This window comes from Puma concolor, chromosome B1 (assembly GCF_028749965.1).
Source record: "Puma concolor isolate L17-30 chromosome B1, mPumCon1.1.hap2, whole genome shotgun sequence".
Taxonomy (NCBI): domain Eukaryota; kingdom Metazoa; phylum Chordata; class Mammalia; order Carnivora; family Felidae; genus Puma; species Puma concolor.
In genome coordinates, this window is record NC_141670.1 from 39,463,204 (window position 1) to 39,476,032 (window position 12,829).

General features: G+C 36.5%; 1 protein-coding gene across 7 annotated transcripts in view; it reads right to left on the reverse strand.

The window, feature by feature from the left end:
- The window catches only part of PSD3 (pleckstrin and Sec7 domain containing 3), an 810,275-nt gene that overhangs the window by 724,312 nt on the left and 73,134 nt on the right, over positions 1-12,829 (reverse strand). For 6 of the 7 annotated variants that reach the window (XM_086703516.1, XM_086703515.1, XM_086703519.1 and 3 more), the window contains one exon: positions 4,505-4,553. The exons of the other annotated variant lie outside the window; for it this stretch is intronic. The gene's annotated coding sequence lies outside the window, so the exon portion shown is untranslated. The remainder of the gene's footprint in view (positions 1-4,504; positions 4,554-12,829) is intronic. 7 annotated transcript variants of the gene reach the window in all.

Sequence of the window (12,829 nt, forward strand, 5' to 3'; positions counted from 1 at the left end):
CTTTCCAGAGATTTCTCTGGGACTGTCTCTTTTCATGGAGTGAGAGGCTATTTCTTTGCCATGCAGGAAATCTCATCAGTAGGTCAGGAAAGACCAGCATTCAGGCATAGTCATCAGGAAGAGTGTTCCCTCTCCAATACACACACACACACACACACACACACACACACACACATGCACACAAACACACACTAAAATGAGCTCTGTTTATGCTAATTACCATTTATGCATTTTTAAAAGCTACTTGAGATTGGCAGAAAGTTCCTCTTAGCACCTTCCCTTTTTATTCCTGTACTGCATCCTCAGGCTGCCCTGAGGTTTGGAATGTCAGCAGATGGGAGGGATGGAACAGACATGCTTAAGTAGAAGAGGTGAAGCAGGAGGAAGACATGTTTGTTTCATCATCTCGGTAGAATGTTGTTACAGCTTGGGCTGGGATAAGGTTATGATCTTATTCCTTGGGGTAGAGCTATAGATTTTAGCCTTAGCTGCTTTTCCTAAAAGCATGTTCTACTCTCACCTCTTCTTTCTATGATTTTGAAAGTGCAACTGGTCAAGAAGAACCAATGGCACAAATGTGCCATATATCAACACACACTGACTCTTGCTCTCACAAAAAAAGTCAGTTAGGAGAGGGAGATCTTGGAGACAGGATCTTAATAGAAGATCTGGACTATGGTTTCCATCTGCTATTTTCTAGCCGTCTGGCAACCTCTCCTGCCCTCCTGTGCATAATCATCTAAAGGCAGAAGGCTGGCTTGGGCTTCACAAGGTCCTTTCTATCTCTAATACCTATTATCCAAGCTGTTAGTTTAGTTAATCTGTTGATGCCCTTATCCTACCCCCAAAAAGACAGAAGTAGAAATAAGTGATTACTAGGTGCCATGAAGTGAAGTGGATCACATTAATGGAAAAGCTGCTGTAAGTCAAATGGTATAGATCAAATCAGATGACCCTCTAAACCTTGGGATTCCTTGAGTATATTTTTAGTTAGAAACAATAATGTAATAGTGGTGACATGAGACCATGTAAAATGTGCTCAGCACAGTGTTTAGAACATAGTCAGGCACCAAGAAATGAGAGTTTCTAATAAAAAAAATAATGATTTTGTTGTTAACTTTTTATAGAAAATTCCTCACATGATGTACATAGGCAGGTATATAATCTATCTTTGGTATCCACTGAGCAAACAGGTATATATATTTTAATTTAATATTATATGTTATCTCTATGAAATATGCCTTACTTCAGTACCTCATAATTATAGTCTAATTTTACTGCAGCAAATAAAAAGTTTAGGGACATGTTTGCTCAGAAGACAGGATGGTCTTTCCCGTTAGGCATACCTATCATCTGCAGGTGTAAGCTACACAGCATTAAAATAATTGTCCTGCATTTTGTCACAAGAACACTGTTGTTCTCACTTTTAAAACAAAATTCAAGGGGTGCATGTGTGGCTCAGTCTGTTAAGCATCTGACTCTTGGCCTCAGCTCAGGTCTTGATCTCAAGGTTGTAAGTTCCAGCTCCACAATGGGCTCCATGCTGGGCTTGGAGCCGACTTAAAAAAAATAAATTAAAAAAAAAGAAAAAGAAATAAAACAAACTTCAAGTATATCAATAAAATAATGATACTTCTATATACTCACTTCTTAATGCATTGATAGAATTCTTCTTTCTAAATTTTAAAAATCAGTTTATTACTAATAAAGCAAAAATCACATTCCAGAGCATTCTTTCCCCCTCTGTCCCCATTAGCCCTCTTTTTCCTTGGCCACACCAAAGGACTGCCATGCAGGGTTGTGCTAGCACAGAGATACTGGGGAGAGGAGCTGATGGATCAGGTTAAGAGGGGGAGATGTCATTTATATGTCTCCCATGTAACTGTAATGGGGTTTAATTGTGTGTGGATGCAAAATTCCAGGAAACTGAGAATTTTCCCTAGTGAAAACAGTGAAGAATGACAAGCTGGGTTGGCCTGAATCAGTAATAGAAACTCCAAGGCATAACTTGACATGATGAGGTTTAGCTGAAAACTGTTTGAAAACAGTCTGGAAAGTGTCTCCTAGGTTGTCATTAGGAAAGAAACAGCCCTGAATAAAACCAATTCTCAGAAGAGTCTTATCCTACATAGATGTGCTCAACCACATGGCTGTCTTTCCACCCTACACCTACACTCAACCCAGAGATGGTAGTGACTGTCAAAAGTCAGGTCCTGATAATGGAGTATGGAATATGTGTGTAGACGATATATAGAGTATGTTGGTGGAACTGAAAACAAGATTTATGAGACTTCAAATGAAATCTAATGCATGTTACTTAAATCCTATTCATAATTCTAGTTCCTAACAATTATATAAATTCTGCATTCTATAGAGCATTTCCCTATATTATCTTCCTTAATCCTTAAAACAATCTCATATAGTAGGCAGAGCAAATCATATCATCCTTACAATTGAGATAATGGAAACTCAGTGTGGTTAAGAAAATTACCACAACATCATACAGGTTGTCAGATTTTCTTATAGGTTCAGTAATTTCACCAGAATCTAAGAAACTACAAAGTTTCTAAGTGTTAGCTTTGAGAACTTATGTTAACCTAAAAAACTTACCATAAAACAATGATGTTTAGAAGTCAATGGAGTATTGTAGGTCCATTTCATTTTATTTATTAATTTTTAATTTTTAAAATGTTTATTTATTTATTGAGAGAAAGAGCGCAAACAGGGGAGGGGCAGAGAAAGACATGCACACAGAATCCAAAGCAGGCTCCAGGCTCTGAGCTGTCAGCACAGAGCATGATGCCAGGCTCAAACCCACAAACCATGAGATCATGACCTGAGCCCAAGTTGGACGCTTAACTGACTGAGCCACCCAGGAGCCCCTCATTTTATTTTTTAACTTTATGTATTTATTTTGAGGAGGGGGGAAAGGCAGAGAGAGAAGGAGAGGGAGAGAATCCCAAGCATGTTCCACACTGTCAGAGCAGAGCCCAACATGGGGCTCAAACCCATGAACCATGAGATTGTGACCTGAGCTGAAGTTGGATGCTTAACCTACTTAACCACCCAAGTGCCTCATCTCATTTTAAACAGAGTAGGTGAGATTCCATATTTCCAGAAAAAAGAAAATTGGGTTGAGTGGGAATTATTTACTTTATAAAGGAAATCTTAATTTATCAAAAGAATGTGATATGACTAGTTTAAATAACAAGTAATTCCTTTAAATGTACACTAGAATATTTTAAAATTCCTTTATTGATATATGTGTACTGATACATTTTAGGTGATCAAATTTATTGTAAGTAAGCAAACTACCACATATAAAGAATTCCTATAAATCAATAAGAAAAAGCAAACAAAATTAAAATGGACAAAATGTATTGCCAGTTGAGTCATAGAAGATAAAGCCCAAAAGGTCAACAAACACCTGCTTAAGAAGGAATGTTAGTTCCTACCTTCTTCCCTTCTTCCTGGACACATGGTTGTCCAGCGAAGGACTACATTTCCCAGCATCCTGCTAAGGATGCACCTCTATAAAACTAAGTAGGGCCAGTGGAATGTGAGTGGAAGGGATGTGTGCAGCTTCTGCCTTATTTGCCTATGAACAATGTTTTTCCAAAAATTCTCTAATCTTTTCTCAAAAGTTGGTATGTGGCAATAAGCTAACTATAACCATGAAGACAAGGATGATGACCTACAGGATAGTAGTGTAACAAAAGGAAAGATCCTTGAATAACTGTGGAGTCAAGCCACCTTACCAGCCTGGACTACCCAACATAAGATTGTTATACAAGAGAGAAATGTCCTTTTTAAAAACTACTATATCTGTGTGGCCTATGTGTTACAGTAGCTTAGCCTTCACCCTAATATAATGTTCAAACTAGTAATCCATGAAGTGCCAGTTAGAACCAAGTTCTTTTCATACCCTAATGTTGATGACATTTAAAAATCCCTGTGATACTCTAAATTGGCAATATGAAAATAAGAAATACTCATATATGAAAATATGAAATATTTTCAATATGAAAATAAGAAATACTCATATATTTCTACCTGAAGTATGAATTGGTACAACAACTTAGGGAATAATTTGTAGTATTTGTCAATATTACTAATGTAGAAAATTACCATCCCCTACAATTCATTTGTTTTAATTCTGACCATTGTAATTTTACATACTGAGATATATCTAGAGCAGTTACAACATCACTTGTATTACCAAAATTTGAAAGCAACTTAAAAGTCTATTAATAAGAGGATGGATAAATAAGTTGTGGTATTCTCAAATAATTGAGCACAATCAGCAGTTATAAAAAATGAACCACCTCTATATGTAACAATATGAATAAACTTCATAAACATAATGTGAGAGAAAAGGAAGATGAAGAATATGTATAATATGATAGTAGTAGGTAAAATTCAAAATATGAAAAGCATAATTATTGCTTTGACTACATATATTTTGTAATAAAGTTATGAAAATGCAGTCTGGAAGAATACATACCAGATTCTTCATAGTGGTGTCTCTGGGGAAGGAAGACAAGGAGGTGGATCTGTGAAGACAAACAAGGAGGACTTCAACATTGTTCATAATGTTTTATTTCCTTTGTGGAAAATGTCATGAAAAATTGTTAATATTTGTAATTATGGCTCTTGGGGTACAATCAGTGGTGTGCTGGATCTGGATCACACAGGGAGAGTGAATTTTGTGCATCTCTCCCCAACTCCCTTTTCAAGGATGTCACCACGATGGCTTGAATTGGCCACAGGGGAAGTACTTACATCACAGAAATCAGCAAATGGTACAAAGCAGAAGTTTTTTATTCTTCCGGAGAGTCAGTTGTTAACCTTGACTAGCACACTTCTGGGTACAATGTATCTATTAAATTAATCTTACTACTTTTAATAATTTTTAAAATTTTCAAAATATAAAAAATTATAGTTCTAGCTTTAACTTTTCAGGATTTTTTCTTTCTTTTTCTTTTATTTTCTTTCTTTTTTTTTTTCTTTTGCACAAAACATCCTGCATATATGTCTTGCTGGGGGTTGGGAGAAATTTTGGACTTTCTACTTACTGCACAATTTCAAGAGCAACTGTCTTCAAATCATATATGACATCCTTATGTGGTAAGAAACTTCCTGTATCTTCTCAAAGAAGATGGCATCTTTCATAACTGCCAGAATGCCTAGACTTATCTCATGAAATTTTAGTTGTTGAACCACAATTTTGACCTCTACTTGTATAAAGATAAATCCTGATTAAAAATGGTTATGATATTGCCTTGAAAGTCTATATGGTTTCAACAACCTCTGCACCCATAATGTAGGGTGTAATGTAATTATGCTTTCTGAACCCCAAATCAGGACATGTGGTCATACAAGTATGGAGGGCAGGATGCTTGACTTCAGTCCTGGCATTAAGATTCTGGGCTTTCAATCACTGCAACCACATTACAGATAACAAAGTCTACTTGTTCCCTATTAATCAGATAAGAGTACTCTGTTAACCTTAATCCTTGAAATGATTATTTTTAAATAACTTCCAATTTTTTATTAAAAAGTAAAATATATTAAGTAAAATATATAAATATAAAAATATATAAATATAAAAGTAAAATATATAATATATAGAAAACATAGTTGTGAAAAGAGAAGTAAATAAAATAAAATCACCCACCCATAATTTCATGACCCAGAGACAACAACTGTTAATAGTTCAATAAATAACTTTTCAGCTTATCTTGTGTGTATATATATTTTTTCTTTTCAAAATAAGATTAAATCATGTACACTGGGTTTTTTTAATTGAGGTCTAGTTGACATACAATGCTACATTATTTTCAGGTCTACAAAATAGTGATTTCACAAGTTTATACTTTATTCTATGCTCACCCTCACCACAAGTGTAGCTACCACTTGTCACCATACAACGTTATTACAATACCATTAACTGTATTCCCTATACTGTACCTTCCTTCCCCATGATTTATTCATTGCCTACATATACACGGCTTTAACTGGCCTTTTCCACATGAGACTCTATCATTAGTTTATTGCCATGTCATTTAATTTTCTTCAGAAGTGTTATTTTTATAACTATATAGCATTATATAACAATAATCAAATTCATTTTACCCATTCTTCCACTGTTAAATATTTGGATTATCTGCAATTCTTCCATATAATAAGCAATGATGTGATCTTCATCCTAGTAACTCTGCATACACCTCTTTTCCTTTTTTTGGGATAAATCTTTTAAATTTTTAAAAATGTTTTATTTATTTTTGAGAGAGACAGAGACAGAGTATGAGTCAGGGAGGTGCAGCGAGAGAGGGAAACATAGAATACGAAGAAGATTCCAGGCTCTGTCAGCACAGTGGGGCTCTAACTCATGAACCGCGAGATCATGACCTGAGCCGAAGTCGGATGCTTAAATGACTGAGCCACCCAGGTGCCCCTGGGACAAATCTTAATCATGTAATTTCTGAGTCAAAAATTAGGAATACTTTTCAAACATTTCCAGTGATTATCTTTATGAAAATTGGTTATTCATGTAGAAACTTTATATCATACACAAAAATACATTTCAAGTGTACTAAAAACAAATGTAAAAAGTAAAACTGTTGATTTCAGAGTAAAATTTATAAAGATACCTTTTATAACACCAGCTTCAAGGGTGGGGAAGAGAAAAATACAATCAACAGATGTAACAATAAATACTTTTGAGTATAATAAAATGTAAAACTTTTGTATGACAAAAGACACAATAAAAGACTAAGGACAGACCAGGAGAAAATATCTGCAACCCATAGAATGTAAAGAATTAGGATCCAGAACATAAGAACACTTATAAACCAGTAAGAAAAATATAAGTAATACAATAGAAAAACAGGCAGACAATACGAAAGGCAAGCCATAAAAAAAGGAATCTGAACGGTTAATAAACTTAGGAGATGTGCTCAAATTTACTAGTAATAAACAAAATGTAAATTAAAGTAACAAACTGGATCACATCCATCAGAGTAGCAAAAAATTTTAGTCTGACATCAAATTTAACAAGAATGTGATATAAATGGGACTCTCACAAGTTGCCAATGAGAAAGTAAATTGGTTCAAACATATGGAGGAGCAACTTGGTGATATTTATGAAAGCTCACAATGTTTGCTCTTGGGGTCTACCAGGATGAGTCAAGTCAGGTGCCCAGGGCACGACATTGAAGGAGACATGCACTCTCAGGGTCATATGAGTGCAGGTTAGCACCTGAGAATGAAGTCCTCCTGAAAACTGTGCTCCATGTACTTTGCTTGCCTCACCCTGGTCCCAGCCCTGATGTACATGTCCCAAAAGCCAATACTCCATTTCTAAATATATACTCACCAGTTCATTCACATGTGCTCTAAGAGACACGAACAAGAATTTCATTGCAGCATTGTTCATAAAAGTGAAAATTGGAAACAATCCAAATGTCCAATAATAAAAGAATATACATATATATATATAGCATTTTCATTGAATAGTATATTATAAAATAGTTTAAATTAATAGAGTTACATGTATCAACATGGCTAAATCTCATAATAAATCTCAAAAACATAATTTTGAATGAACAAAGTGAGTTGCAGAATGATAAATTTGGTATGATTCACTTACATAAAGCTTGAGACATGCTTTATAATATTATTAATTATTTATAGACACATTCATAGATAGTGTAAGACAAAAAAGTCATCTGAATGATAAACACTAAATTCATATTAGTTCTTTCTGTAAAAAGAGAGGGAGAATTAGGGTCAGAGTAATAAATGTAAAAGGTTTCTTTAACTGTTAAGTTTTTTTTTGTTTTTTTTTTTTTTTGAGAAAGAGTGAGAGTGCTAGTGCAAGCCAGGGAGAGGGATGGGAGAGGGACAGAGAGAGAGAGAGAGAGAGAGAGAGAGAGAATCTTAAGCAGGCTCCCTGCTTAAGCAAGGAGCTTGATGTGGGGCTCAGTCCCATGATCCTGGGATCATGACCTGAGCTGAAATCAAGGTCAGACACTCAACCAACTGAGCCACCCAGGCAGACACCCCAAGATTTTTTTTTTAAGTATCTGAAGCAAATACAACCAAATGTTAGGACTTCTTAAAGTTGGGTTGTGCACTCCTGGGTGTTCATTAAATTATTTTCCACAGTTGTATGTGTGTTTGGATATTTAATAATTTTTAAAATGACTAAAAATGTTAAAGTTCATATTCACCTCCATAACTAGATGACTTTGGGAAAGTCAATTAACTTTTCCTGAATATCAGTTTATTTGTTCTCTAACATAATTACACAACTATATCCCAAATCATAGAGTGATAGCCACTGCATTTTCTAACTCCACAGAGATTTTCTCGCTGTGTGTTAAACCTGGCTCAGCTTTTGAACTACTCCTAAGGTCTGGTAGGCTGTACTCATTAAATAGTGGGGCCCAGAATGGGTCCTATGTCATGAGATTCAGAACTGGATATGCCTAGGGTGTTCACTGAACTGTAATTCCATTTTCACCCTATTATCCTCACCTCTCAGGTATTGTGGTCGACACAATGACATACCACCCAAATCTCCTTGAAGGAAGGACTTCTTGCCCACTGCTGGGAGTATGTCAGCAGACAGTCTCTGGTTGCCAGCCCCTCCAGAGATTACTTCAGCTACAAAGAGCCACCTCATTCAAGGTCAAGCCTTTCCCAGAGTAGTGCATATCCAGTGACTAATAGAAGTTGGTACATAACCATCTAACAGTTTTGGCCCAACCCAGGATGACTACAACAGGGGATTTTAGGTTAGCTCCAAAGCTTCCTGTGGGATTGGTTAAGGCTGTTGCAGCTTGACCTCTCCTTCCCTTCCACAGGTACCAAGAGCATTCCCTAATTAATATTCTGTGGGCTAAACTCTGTTTCAGGGTCTGTTTCCTGGAGAATGAAACTTGTGAGGTTGGTATCAGGAGTGGGATGACAAAGGTTATATGGGTTTTGGAACTAGATTGCTTGCCATCTGGTTAGCAATGAGGAGCTTCTAATCACTGATAAACTGAGCACAAGTAGTCCCTGGCAAAACTGGCTATCTACAGTGGATTGAATAGTGTTCTCCCCCACCATCCATATTCATGTCCATCCAGAACCGCAGAAGATGACCTTATCTGGAAATAGGGTCTTTGACTTTGTTATACCATACACAAAAATAAATTCAAAATGGATTAAATACTTAAATGTGTGACAGGAAACCATCAAAATACTAGAGGAGAACACAGGCAGCCACCTCTTTGACATCAGCCATAGCAACCTCTTACTAGATATGTCTCCTGAGGCAAGGGAAATAAAAGCAAAAATAAACTATTGGGACATCATCAAAATAAAAGCCTTCTGCCCAGCAGAGGAAACAGTCCACAAAACTAAACGACAGCCTGTGGAGTGGGAGAAAATATTTGCAAATGACATATCTGATAAAAGGCTGATATCCAAAATCTATAAAGAACTTATTAAACTCAACACCCAAAAAACAAAAATCCAATTTAAAAATGGGAAGAAGACATGAATAGACATTTTTCCAAAGAAAACATACAGATGGCTAACAGACACATGAAAAGATGCTCAACATCGCTCATCATCAGGGAAATACAAATCAAAACTACACTGAGATATCACCTCACTCCAGTCAGAATGGCTAAAATTAACAACACAAGAAACAATAGGTGTCAGCGAGGATGTGGAGGAAGGGAAACCCTCCTGTACTATTGGTGGGAATGAAGACGTGTGCAGCCACTCTGGAGAACAGTATGCAGGTTCCTCAAAAAGTTAAAAATAGAACTATCCTATAACCCAGCAATTGTACTACTCGGTTTTTACCCAAAGGATACAAAAGTACTGATTTAAAGGGGCACATGCACCCCAATGTTCATAGCAATATAATCAACAATAGCCAGATTATGGAAAGAGCCCAAATGTTCATCGACTAATGAATGGATAAAGAGGATACGGTATATATATATATACAATGGAATATTATCTATCAAAAAAAATGAAATCTTGCCATTTGCAATGATGTTGATGGAGCTAGATTGTATTATGCTAAGTAAAATAAGTCAGAGAAAGACAAATACAATATGATTTCATTCATATGTGGAGTTTAAGAAACAAAACAAATGAATATAGGGGAAAGAAAAGAAAAAAATAGAGGGAGGCAAACCATAAAAGAGACACATAACTATAGGGAACACACTGAGGATTTCTGGAAGGGAGATGGGCAGGGGGGATGGGTTTAATAAGTGATGGGTATTAAGGAGGGCATTTGTTGTGGTGAGCACTGGGTGTTACATGTAAATGATGTATCACTAACTTCTAGTCCTGCAACTAATATTACACTGTATATTAACTAACTAGAATTTAAATAAAAACTTGAAAAATTAAAAAACTTTTTTAAAAAAGGAAATAGTCTTTGAAAATGTTAATTAGTTAAGAATCTCAGGATAAAATCATCTTAGATTCAGGATTGCTTTAAGTCCAATGATTGTCATCCTTATGAAAAAAGGGGAAATATGCAGAGAGAGACAAATAGGGAAGAAGGCACGTGAAGATGGAGGCCGAGCATGAAGTCATGTAGCCACAACTTAAGAGATGTCAGGAACCTCTAGAAATAGGAAGAGGAGGAAGACTTCTCCCCTAGAGTCTTCAGGAGAAGCATGGTTCTACTGATACCTTGATTTCAGACTTTCAGCCTCCAAAACCATGAGAGAATAAATTTCTGTCTAAGCCATTCACTTTATTATGGCAGCCATAGGAAACTAATACTTACTGTGGTTGTTAAAACTTTCACCAGTAGCAAATTGAAATGGTTATACCAGGGGAAGGAAATGCCGGTAGCTGGTATAAAGTACTAGATGTGTCAAAAGTTTGGAGAAAATAGTAACAATGTAATTCAGTAGCTATTACAAAGATAGGTTGATAGTCTAGAAAAGATAGTGAAAACCTGAGAGCAATTTACAGACAAATGAGAGCCAAATGCGGACACAAGAGGACCTCCTTGAAGCATACAAAAAGGCTCTCAAATGCTAGACAGAGAAAACAGAGAAAGGTGACTACCAGGCTCAGGACTAATTGTGAGAACAGCAGACCTCCAAAAAAAGGTGAAACTTCCGGCCAAGGACATCTGAGTTGATTTTAGCTTGCCCTTCAATCTTGAAACTCCTAACTCCCCAAACTTCTGAAGTGGGCCACCCTTCCCTATTAAGAGCAGCATTCCCCTCTTACTCGAAGACAGTGTAGAAACCTTTACCCACAAGGTATGTGTCCCCATCAGACCTGCCCCCACTTCACTTTTTGGCCTCCATCCTATGACTAGTGTTAAGTTTCAGCACACCCCAGATGCTGAGAATACAGTGTGAGCCCATGTCCCTCATTCTCTTACAGGAGTGGTTTCTGAGAGCTCACCCAATAATCCCCCTGGGAGTCATCTCTGTCTCAGGACCTCTCGTGGGAAATTCTACCTGAGACAATATGCATTGTCACCATCCCACAGAGGTTGGCTATTTGCATACAACTTCATGTTTTTAAGTAAGTTTCAATGTATTAAAAGAGGAAATTGGGAAATAATGGTGGTAAAACTAGTATCTCTAACTTTGTCCACAGCAGATCCAACAGCTCTGAAAGTTCCGTAAATGGCTCCTAAATGGTCTGAGCTCCCAGTCAGTTTTATTAATAAATTTAAGAACATTTGACCTATAATAGCTCCCACAAGCTTACAATTTGCTAATTGAAAGACTGCCTGCAACTAAAAGCAGGCTTTGCATGACACAACCCTCTTGCATATTGGAAACAAAGGTCTCTCGAGGGATTTCAGGTTTACAAAGTCACATTCATGCTTGGAAATTTATGGGTTTAGCATTTTCCATTAGGTCATTTCATATCTTTAGGTTTTAGATCAGAGGATGGAAAATACACAGGCATGGTCATGGAACATTAACTGGAAATAATGAAGCTTTCTCTGGTACCTCTGCACCACTCCAAAGGAGATACTTGATTTAAAGTCCGTGAAAAGTAAACTGAGCCTTTCCAGAATAGATTATTTGGGACTAAATGTGAAGAGTTAAATAGTCCTTAATATAACAAAAACAAATTCTCTGGTGATATCACTCAGAGGAGAACGAGCAGTGATGTTTCTTCTTTAAACTGAAAGGCATTGATAACCTTGACCTTCAGTTAAAGTTGAAATAACTCTAAGTGAGGGTAGACATTGCTCTAGGGGCTTCTAGTCAAGTCACAGTTGAATTGTGGCTCATCCAGCTGTTCAAGGCTCATTCAAGTGTAGATGGTATGCAAACAGAGGAAGTGTGATTTATGTTTCTGTTTAAGGAGGTAATCTCAGCCAGTACTAATTTAACATCCTTTATGCTGACAAAATGAACAGAGAACTCAAGATATGGGGACAAAGCCATGTGAAGTCATAGCCTTCAGCACCCAGTCTAGCATCTCATCACAATTAAAGCAGTACAGATGCATTGGCATGAAAGAAGGAAATCTTAAAAGCTAAGACAAAAGGACTTCATTCTATGAAACCATCATGAAAATGAAAAAAAAAAAAACAAACAAACAAACCATAGAACAGGAGAAAACATTTGCAAATTGCTCACTGGATGAGGGACTGATAACCAGAATATATAAAGAACTCTTAGAATTCCATAATAAAGAAACAAATAACCCAATTAAAAATGAGCAATGTCTTTCAATTGATATTTCTTTTTTTAAAAAAAATTTTATTTATTTTTGAGAGAGAGAAAGACAGAGTGTGAGCTGGGGAAGGGGCAGGGAGAGGGAA